This window comes from Panulirus ornatus, chromosome 30 (assembly GCF_036320965.1).
Source record: "Panulirus ornatus isolate Po-2019 chromosome 30, ASM3632096v1, whole genome shotgun sequence".
NCBI classification, from domain to species: domain Eukaryota; kingdom Metazoa; phylum Arthropoda; class Malacostraca; order Decapoda; family Palinuridae; genus Panulirus; species Panulirus ornatus.
The window spans coordinates 14,332,549-14,344,509 of NC_092253.1; positions in this window are offsets into that span (position 1 = coordinate 14,332,549).

The window sequence follows — 11,961 nt, forward strand, 5'->3', positions numbered from 1 at the left end:
GAAGTAAGGTTATTAGTGAAATAGAAAAGTGAAGCGTTTGGACGATACCTGCAAGGAAGCGGTGCAAATGAGTGGGAGATGTATAAAAGAAAGCGGTAGGAGGTCAAGAGAAACGTGCAAGTGTTGAAAAAGGGGAAAATGAGGGTTGGCGAGAGAGTATCATTAAATCTTAGGGAGTATAAAAAGATGTTTTTGAAGGAGGTAAATGACGTGTGTAAGACAAGAGAACAAATGGGAACATCGGTGAAGGGGGCAAGTGGGAGGTAATAACAGGTAGTGATGAAGTGAGAAGGAGATGGAGTGAGAATTTTGAAGGTTTGTTAAATGTATTTGATGATAGAGTGGCAGATATAGGGTGTTTCGGTGGTGTGCGAAGCGGAAGAGACAGGGAGAATGGTTTGGCAAAGAGAGAAGAGATAGTGAAAGCTTTGCCGAAGATGAAATACACCAAGGCGGCGGGTTTGGACAGTATTGCAGTGGCATTTATCAAGAAAGGGGGTGACTGTGTTGTGGACTATGGCACTATGCATGCATATTGCCATTGTACAAAGGCAAAGGGGATGAAAGTGAGTGTTCAAACTACAGAGGTATAAGTTTGTCGCGCATTCCTGGGAAATTATATGGGAGGGTATTGATTGAAAGGGTAAAGGCACGTGCAAAGCATCAGATTGGGGAAGAGCAGTGTGGTTTCAGAAGTGGTAGAGGATGTGTGGATCAGGTGTTTGCTTTAAAGAATGTATGCGAGAAATACTTAGAAAAACAGATGGATTTGTATGTAGCATTTATGGATCTGGAGAAGGCATATGATAAGGTTGATAGAGATGCTTTGTGGAAGGTATTAAGAATATATGGTGTGGGAGGTAAGTTGTTAGAAGCAGTGATAAGTTTTCACTAAGGATGTAAGGCATGTGTACGAGTAGGAAGAGTGGAAAGTGATTGGTTCCCAGTGAATGTTGGTTTGCGGCAGGGGTGTGTGATGTCTCCATGGTTGTTTAATTTGTTTATGGATGGGGTTGCTAGGGAGGTAAATGCAAGAGTTTTGGAGAGAGGGGCAAGTATGCAGTCTGTTGTGGATGAGAGGGCCTGGGAAATGAATCAGTTGTTGTTCGCTGATGATAAAGCTCTAGTGGCTGATTCGTGTGAGAAACTGCAGAGGCTGGTGACTGAGTTTGGAAAAGTGTGTGAAAGGAGAAAGTTAAGAGTAAATGTGAATAAGAGCAAGGTTATTAGAAACATTAGGGTTGAGGGGCAAGTTAATTGGTATGTAAGTTTGAATGGAGAAAAACTGGAAGAAGTGGAGTGTTATAGATATCTGGGAGTGGACTTAGCAGCGGATGGAATCATGGAAGCGGACGTGCGTCACAGGTTGGGGGAGAGGGCGAAGGTTCTAGAAGCGATGAAGAGAATGTTATCTCGGAGAGCAAAAACGGGGATGTTTGAAGGAATAGTGGTCCCAACAATGATACATAGTTGCGAGGCGTGGGCTAGATAGGGTTGTACGCAAGAGGGTGGATGTGTGAAAATAAACAGTGTGATTGAGAGAGCAGAAGAGGGTGTGTTGAAATTGTTTGGACGTATGGAGAGAATGAGTGAGGAAAGAGTGATAAAGAGGATATATGTGTCAGAGGTGGAGGGATCAAGGAGAAGTGGGAGACCAAATTGAAGGTGGACGGATGGAGTGAAAAGGATTTTGAGCGATCGGGGCCTGAACATATATCGCTGAGGGAGCAATACCCGGATACAAACTATTCACGAAAGATGGCTTGTACAGGGTAGGTGGTGGAGTTTTGATCTACGTTGATAATAATCTAAGTGCTATCAAGATGAGCAAAGTAGACACACACACTTACTTGACATTACTGACAAGTTCAAAAGTAAACTATGTCTCGGAGTTATTTACAAACCTCATAAAAAAGAAGACGATAAGATGCTATACGCTAAAATCAGAACTACAGTAAACAGTAAATATGTTATAATAGTAGGAGACTTCAACAGTCCAAACATAAAGTGGAACACGTCACCAGGTGACCGAGAAGGAACGAGACTAACGGAACTGATTGAAGACGCTTTTCTAGAACAGTTGATTTAAAAACCAACCCGAGGTAAAAACATTCTTGATCTTGTCCTCACCAGTGACACAATCAACTCTTGCGAAGGAGGCGAGAGTTTGTCAAACAGTGAGCACAGTTTGATCATATTAAGGACAAAATTAGATTAAGAAATAAATGACAACAAACTCTTGATCCAAGTTTACAGGCGAGCAAGTTTTGAAAACATTAGACAAGAAATTCGCAGTACCAATTGGACAAAACCTCTTGACGTTTACATAAAAGATGAAATGTGGAATAATTATAAAAGCACACCAGTCCACATCGAAAATAAACATATCCCACGAATTACGAAGAGAGCTTGCAATACCATCATGAATGATAGGAAAATAGGACTAATTCGCCAAAAGAAGACAACATGTACGTAATTAAAATCATTGGGAACCGATGAAAATCACCAGGAATTAAAATCCAAAAGAGTGTAAGAAACGTCATAAGACAAAGTAAACGCGAGGAAGAAAAAGAATATCCTTGAAAGTTAAGAACAATCCCAAGGAATTCTTCAAATATGTAAGACAACAGAAGACAGTAAAAGAAGAAACTGGACCATTATGGAACGAACATGACTTACTATTGACGACAGGGAAATGGCCTCCATATTGAATCATTCTTTTAACTCCGTGTTGACAACTGAAGAAACATCTCGAATACCGCAACTAATGAAATGTTGTAAGGGTCTGATGAAGAAGAGTTGAAGGTTAGAGAAATAAAGAGCTCTGAAGTACTTCAATACTTGGACCTATTAATTCCTAACAGATCCAGCGGCCCAGATAACTTAGCTCCAGATTTTTAAAGATCAGGAGACAGCTGATATAACCCATGACAAAAATATTCAACAAATCTCTATCGGATGGTCAAGTGCCAACTGACTGGAAACTAGCAAATGGTACTCCTATGTATAAAAAAAAGAGACAAAAAGTGTGCCTTGAACTACTGCCCAATTAGCCTTACGTCAGTGTTATGTAAAATGATGGAAGAATCAACACAAGATAAAATTGTTACGTTTCTAGAACACAAAATTACATCGGACAACCAACATAGTTTCCGATATAGATCCTGACAGACGAAGTTGCTAAAATTTTTTAAAGTTGCGATCAGAATTGGGACGAAGAATTACCGTCTGATGTGGTATATTTAGATTTCCAAAAGGCTTTCGATAAAATACCTCACAAGAGACTTTTGCATAAACATAAACTTAAAGCACACGGAATCGATGAAGAACTCTGTACAAGGATCAGAGACTGGCTTACCGTAAGAAAGCAGCGTGTGTAGTATTAAAAGGCGAAGCCTCAGATTGGCTAGACGTATCGAGTGGTGTGCCACAGGGGTCGGTCCTTGGCCCAGTTCTCTTCATAACATACATTAATGACCTAGAACTCGGTCTCATATATAAGATCTCCAAATTTGTTGACGATGCTAAACTAGGAGGTAGAACTGTAAACAGGCGGGATTGTGATTCAAAGAGATCTCATCTTACTAGCATTGTGGTCGGACGGATGGTAAATGAAATTTGATGTAGACAAGTGTAAAGTTATTCACTTTGGAGACAAGAATATACGTTGCGACTATAAACTAATTGGAAACTCTCTAAGTAAATGAAGAAAAGGACCTTGGAGTTGTCATTAGCAACTATCTGAAGTACACTAAACAGTATCAAGCAGTAAGTGAAATGAGGAACCAAATGTTAGGTTTCAGAAGAGCCACATTCGCTTACAGCTACTCTCTAGCTCTCCTGTGCATTGCACGAAACCCACATCTCCCAGTCCACAACCAGGGCACACAGGCTTTTCCGTGGTTGTCAGCAGCCGGGCTACTTGCCCTGGTTCAGTCCATTGACGGCACTCAATGAGTCTAGGGTATGGCAGGTAGGGTAGGTGCACTGAGCGCCACTTGAAGGGGGGCGCCACTCAACAGGTTTGGTTTTTGACATATGCTGCCCGATTGACATTTTCAACGGTTTGGTCTTGTGCGATAAAAAAGAAACTCGCCTACTTTTCAACTAAAGTAATATTTTGCTACTATCAGTTGCATTACCGCTTCTACGTTACAAGTAAGTCTTTAAGTCTTTAAGAGTTTATATAAATTTAAGTTTGGCCTAATTCTTCAACAGTTTATAATTACACCGTATATATTCTTTATATACATCCACTGTGTGTACATTTTAAATCATGCCAGAGGCACAATTTCATGCTTGCCATAGGCGATATTTCTTCTAGATACGCCCCTGACGGCACGTCTCCCTTTGGATACATCGTTCCAATTCAGCTTATCCCGTGCAAGCCTTTTACCCTCTTGCTTGCTCAGGCCTCGATCACTCAAAATGTTTTCACTCCATCCTTCCATCTCCAGTTTGGTCTCCCCCTTCTTGTCCCCTCCCCTCCTCTCCGTCTGCGCCGTGATCAGCAAACGGTAGAGTGTGGCAACTGTGGTGGCCAGGAGAAGAAACACTCCTGCCCGTTGGTTTACCCAAAAGTACGAACAGTTTGTTGACAGAGGCGTCAGAGCCCTGGTTCCCAGAATGCCCCTCCTCAACTAGAACTCTGTTCTGGAAGTATCAGGAAGTGGACGCGCCGGTGGGGAATAATTCAGCTGCGTGGGAGACGTCCAGAATAAATGATTAGGACTGGCTTCCTGTGGGGACGAGGAACCCACCGGAGATTTCGTGGGGTCATCAATAGATCATTTGTCATGTGTCCACTTTTACACGGATGGCTCCAAGATGGATGAGCGTGTGTGTGTGTGTGTGTGTGTGTGTGTGTGTGTGGTCAGATGTTCCCTCACGTACAGTTTGCCAAGTCATCAATCTGTTCTTTTTTGCGCGCGCGCGATTATTTGCTATTGCTGACACCAAAGACCACATATTTAATTCACCTCATAAGAAATCAGTAATATTTCTTTCCGATTGGTTATCTGCTCTTAAAGCTGTAGACGAGTAAAGCAGAATCAAATGAAATTCAGTGGAATGTCGTTGATAAATCAAACGTGTGTAATAAATCTTGACATGGCTGCCTGGTCATTGCGACACTGATGGCCAACGCAGAGGGAGAGTAGTTGGCAAAGGCGACCTCAGAACTCGAGGAAGTCCTTGCGATCCTTAGTGTAACTGGGGTCGTGGCTTCACTTTGGGAAGTATGTCACTACTTCTACTGTGGCGACGTCCGTGGACCAGCTGGGCAACGGATGAGAAATATAAGGAAGAAGTAGTGGAGTGGACGACTTGCTGTAGACAGAGGATACAGAAGAGAAGAAGTCGTGCTCACACACACACACACACACACCTGCTGCCACAGGAGGGTGTACAGATGCCCTTGATCACGTAACATCGTAACAGCAGAGCTTCAAGTTCACCTCTGCAAGTCATACTAACATTGAAGGAAAAACGAAGGAAAAAAAAATGATTCATATTCAATATTTTCAAAAAAAAGGAAATTGCAACGCATCGCCATAAACCGACTTTATGATATGATGAAGATAATTGATACATTGATTATCGTAAAGAGACTGTAATGGTCAAGATGGTGCTGGCTTGTTGGGTGAGGCTGCTCCACCCTGGGCTGGTGTGTGGGAGGTGGTAGTGTGTGCAGCCGGTCTGGTGAGGGAGAGGTCGCACTCTGGAGATGGTTCCGTTGCACTGCTGAGCGGATGAACTGCTGCTGTTGTGTTTGGTACTATGTTATTCCCAGGCGTTTTGCATGTCACGCTGGAGGACTCTCTCTCTCTCTCTCTCTCTCTCTCTCTCTCTCTCTCTCTCTCTCTCTCTCTCTCTCTCTCTCTCTAACATGTATTAGTCTGTGAGATGCCCCGTCACACAGTGTGGTACGTAGGGCCCGCTGGCTGCACCACGTGCGGGAGCAGGCTGCACGTACCGCTCAAGTCACGTGATGTGACGTGGATCTCACGTCGCCTCGTGGTCCAATGGTTGACGTACCGGCCTGCCACATGGTAGGCCTGGGTTCGAATCCTCGACGCCCAGAGGTAAATCACCATCATACAGACGTAGTGTATCGCTTTGCGTTCCTGACCCTGAAACATTACACGGGCCGCCCAGAGTCGGACGTATAAGTTCGAATCCTGGTTGCGACAGTCGGTCCACATTCAACCCAGCTGTTCATCCACCCGCAGTGGTTGTTTAATAAAACAGGTACCTGGTTCAGTCTAATATATATATATATATATATATATATATATATATATATATATATATATATATATATATATATATATATATATATATATATATATATATATGTATATATATATATATATATATATATAATTCTTTATACGTGTTTTTATGACAAATGATATTGTACTATCATATATTTCAATGCTTCTTGTAGTACTAGTTATTGTAGCCTGACTGACAAAGGATGATAGACTTAGATCATTATTTTCTTCAGATGTGATGTTTTCCTTCATGCATTAAGATCATATATGTATGTATGTTGTTAGGGGGTGACGACCATCAGCTCCCGGTGGGTCGTTAGTCCTGTGTGTACTGCATTGTGTGGCAGAGCCAGACAGTGGCCAACGGTGTTGACATCCAAGATAACAAGCAATACGTTAGTGGATTATCTCGAAGTTAACTTTCACTCAAGTAATTTGGATTTGGACTTACTTTTATCTCCAGATAAATATATCTAACAAAGTAAGTATAAGTGTACTTCGTGACATTCTTTATCCCCCTTTCGAAAACACATAGTACCAAAGATAACGTACGTTGTCTACGGAAATGTACTTATGTAAAAAGTAGTTCAAATTCTCAGGGTCAAAGGATAAGGAAATCTCAAATTGACCCACTTAGAAACAGGAGGGAGGCATCGCTAGCATGTTCCTCACCATCAATGACCCTGAGGATACTTTTGGGGAATGGGGAGCAGGAGAAAGGGGGGGGGGACCTTCTCAAAAGATCCCCCCCAATCTCTTTGCCTGACAAATATTGTGTGTGGCGAGAACACATTTCCTTTCGGTGCGACGCCAGTGTACACGTCACTACGACCAGATATCTGTTGTCCGAAGTCTTAACGAGGCCTGAGTGTTGCAACACGTCCCACCCTCCTTGTCTGCTGGTTCACAAGTGGCTGACCAGCTTCTTGTCACACTCCCAACACCAGGAGAGGACAAGCCAAGCAGCTAGCTTGGCTGACGGTTTAGGTTCACGAGCATGTATGAGGGTGATCAATTCCTATGGTTGTCTGAGGCTTCTGGGCCAATGTGAGAGAGAGAGAGAGAGAGAGAGAGAGAGAGAGAGAGAGAGAGAGAGAGAGAGAGAGAGAGAGAGAGAGAGAGAGAGAGAGAGAGAGAGAGAGAGAGAGACTACCTATCTCCCTAAGCGTACCTATAAGGAGACTTAACTATGTTGGTGATATAAGACTATTCCCTGCTGTCACTTGTATCATCTACCCTTGATTCATCTGGGATTGATGTCTGCCACTCGTCAGGTATTCTTTTAAATATGTGTGTAGTTGTTCCATGCATATTTTTCATTTCTCCCGGCACTATAGACACGTGACGCTTATACAATGGAATTGGCCTCTTGGTTTGGTTCTCAATGCGTTGTTGTCTGATTTATATGCGTTATGTTCCATGATATTGTTAACGATTTGTTAACTCTGTATGCTCATTGTTGAGAGGCTTTCAGGTTTAACACGTTTCCTTTTATATTTTCAGTTTGTTGTCGTGTGTTGATCATCATTCATTTCTGTCTTCATTCCAAGCTACATAGACGGAGGTCTTTCTGTCTCTCATGGTTGTTCATATGTCCCATCTTGTCGACTCTGTTCATATTCATGAATTTTCTCTGCTTTCTTTCTTCCTCTTTGATTCGTTGGTGATCAGTTTTGCTTGTGGTACATACATTAAACATTCTCATCGATAGGTTCTCATTACCATACCTCTCATCATTTGACTCTGTTATTATCGAAATATGTCCTATGAAACCTAGTTTCTCATTCAGGATGCCATCCAACTCTTGTACATTTGCTGCGCTTGCCATCACCTTCTGTGTTGGGTCTTGATATGGTGCCACTAATGTGTTCCTCTTTGTTCCATAGTCATCATCACAAACAGTCAGGTGTACGTCTGCCCATCTGTAGATCACGTCCAAGTCTTTCTTCTTGCATTTGTCAATCAGTTTCTGATCCAATCATTATGCTTACTGTGTCATTAGGAAAACTCCTTTACTGTGCTTTCCTCTTTCCTTTCATGTCCATGCCTGAGGTCATGATGAGAGAGAGAGAGAGAGAGAGAGAGAGAGAGAGAGAGAGAGAGAGAGAGAGAGAGAGAGAGAGAGAGAGAGAGAGAGAGAGAGAGAGAGAGAGAGAGAGAGAGAGGGAAGACCCAGCACCCGGGCTTGTGACAATAGCACCATCAGAGTTAATGAAGGCAGCAGCACCTGTGTCCCTCACTGCTGCTGCAGACCACCTCACTGTCCTCACCAGGACCCACACCCACCACGCGTCACCCACCCCCGCACACCCGCCCTCACCACAGGGTCACTCCGCCTTTATCAAGGGTCACCTCCGCCCACACCAGGGGGTCACCCCACCTATATCAAGGGTCACCTCCGCCCACACCAGGGGGTCACTCCACTCATATCAAGGGTCACCTCCGCCCACACCAGGAGGTCACTCCACCCATATCAGGGGTCACCTCCGCCCACACCAGGGGGTCACCCCACCTATATCAAGGGTCACCTCCGCCCACACCAGGGGGTCACCCCACCTATATCAGGGGTCACCTCCGCCCACACCAGGAGGTCACTCCGCCCATATCAGGAGTCATTCTCGTTACTGTCTCATATGTAGAACTTCCTGGTTTACATCTGGGTCAATCATGAGCGGTCAAACTGTATGTAAACCTAATTAATCCTAATAACCTTTATCTAGTTATAGTTAGGTTGCTTACCACCTCGCCAGTCGGTAATCATGTTCGTAAATATCCCGTCTGAACCAAATAATGACTTGGGATGTAACTCTGGCTCCAGAATATTTGACGTACCAAAGCCCATTCATGGACACGTGACGCTTATACAATGGAATTGGAGCTCATTCTGTCTATATTGATCTCATATAGGTAGAAAATTCTTGCTTTAATCAGAGAAATACTCGTCAAGATGGTTTTGTTAGAATCCTTGAACACTCGCTGGTTGGAGACCTCTTCAGCCTGGCAGACGTCGTTACACCGTCGGAGCAAAATTGTACATCGAACTGACTAGCTTGAAAAGCCTCGTTGGAGGTGGGTCTTGGCCGGAACACACGCACACAGCAGAGCAACAAGGTGTCGCTCAGTACATCGTCCAGCAAGGCCGTCCAACCACCTTTCTCAGACTTTCCAGAAGGGACGGACGCAGCGCGCGCGCTGCGCCCACAGTGCCCAGTAGCCCACTGAAATCAGAAAACACAATAGTGGTGGACAGACGAACTGGAAACATGGCTCAGTTACCGTTCAGTCGCACAGACTGGTGGCCTGAGACTGGACGTGATACAGTCACTCGAATGCTTCAACGAACGACTGGACGCTAGAAACCTCCTCCCTCTGGCATGAACAACCACACCTCACCTCCCTCCTCCCTCTGGCATGAACAACTACACATCACCTCCCTCCTCCCTCTGGCATGAACAACCACACCTCAGCTCCCTCCTCCCTCTGGCATGAACAACTACACCTCACCTCCCTCCTTCCTCTGGCATGAACAACCACACCTCACCTCCCTCCTTCCTCTGGCATGAACAACCACACCTCACCTCCCTCCTCCCTCTGGCATGAACAACCACACCTCACCTCCCTCCTCCCTCTGGCATGAACAACCACACCTCACCTCCCTCCTCCCTCTGGCATGAACAACTACACATCACGTCCCGGCGTTGTGTGTGACGCAGTGTGACGCGATGATCACCTTGTCATCTGTTGTGCAGGATAAGACAGCCATGTTGGACGTCATGTGTATAGTGGGGAGGTGTGGGTGGGGCTCTGTTGTGGGTGTGAAGTGAGGGTGTGGGTGGAGCTCTGTTATGGGTGTAATGGGAGGGTGTGGGTGGAGCTTTTATTATTGTTGTAAAGGGAGGGTGTGGGTGGAGCATTGTTATGGGTGTGATGGAGAGGTGTAGGTGTAGCTCTGTTATGTAGCTCTGTTATACCCATAACAGAGGTAGTTCTGTTATGGGTAAAATGGGCAAAGTATGAGTAGATCTTTGTTATGGGTGAAACTGTAAGGTATGGGTAGGGCTTTGCTATGGGTGTTAATGGTTAGATGTGATTGGGGCTCTGTTAAGTGTATAATGGAGAAGGTATGGGTAGGGCTGTGTTATGGGTATGAGGGGAAGGTGTGAGTACGACTCTGTTAAGGGTGTAATTGGAGGTGTGGGTGGGGTTCTGTCATGGGTTTTCTTCTCCATTACTGGAAGTAGGAGGTGGGCGGGTGTGAAAGATCCCAGAAAATTAGGGTTTGGTCCCAAGGAGGTTGAGGCTTGGTCCCAGGGAGGCTGGGTCTTGTCCCAGGGAGGCTGGATCTGGTCCCAGGGAGGCTGGATCTGGTCCCAGGGAGGCTGGTCCCAGGGAGAGCAGGACCTTGTGGCATTACGAGCGGGAAGCTCACCATACCATCATCAGCGGACCAAGGATATTCTCGCCCATAAGAAACCCACGTTCACCTGCTCCTGCGTGGAGAGCAGCCCCGAGGTTAGAGGAACCCCAGAGGAGGGAATCTGGGGGTTATATGGTAACAATAAATCCGAAATTACCAAGAACAAGACGAGAGGTCTTCCTCTTCCTCTCGTGCGTTGGTGCCGGGGGCCTGCTGAGCTACGGGGCGGCCCACACCACCGTGATTAATATGTGATGAGAACATCACGAACGGGTGAGGAAATAAGTGAAAGAAGAGAGGACCTGGCCCAGGCTTGTGGGCGTTAGGGCGAAGGGAGATGGGTGGGTGGGTGTTGGCTGTGGGGAGACCAGAGAAGGAGACCAGGGGTTGGACGTCATGTTAGTGGTGTATGGCGTCATGTTAGTGGTGTATGGCGTCATGTTAGTGGTGTATGGCGTCATGTTAGTGGTGTATGACGTCATTTTAGTGGTGTATGGCGTCATGTTAGTGGTGTATGGCGTCATGTTAGTGGTGTATGGCGTCATGTTAGTGGTGTATGACGTCATGTTAGTGGTGTATGGCGTCATGTCATCACTATGGACGGAGAGTTGTTGACTGCATGAGATGACTACATGACATGACTACCTGACATGACTACGTGACATGACTACATGACATGACTACGTGACATGATTGCATGACATAACTACATGACATGACTACATGACATGACTACATGACATGATTGCATGACATACCTACCTGACATGACTACGTGACATGACTACATGACATGACTACGTGACATGACTACCTGACATGACTACGTGACATGACTACATGACATGACTACATGACATGACTACCTGACATGACTACGTGACATGACTACATGACATGACTACGTGACATGATTGCATGACATAACTACATGACATGACTACATGACATGACTACATGACATGATTGCATGACATACCTACCTGACATGACTACGTGACATGACTACATGACATGACTACGTGACATGACTACATGACATGACTACGTGACATGATTGCATGACATAACTACATGAAATGACTACGTGACATGACTGCATGACATGACTACATGACATGACTACCTGACATGACTACGTGACATGACTACATGACATGACTACATGGCATGATTCCGTGACATGACTCTTGAGAGCTGTTAATGTTATCTTCCGCCCACACTGGCCCAATGTGGCCTAAAACACTGAAAGACGATATATACATATAT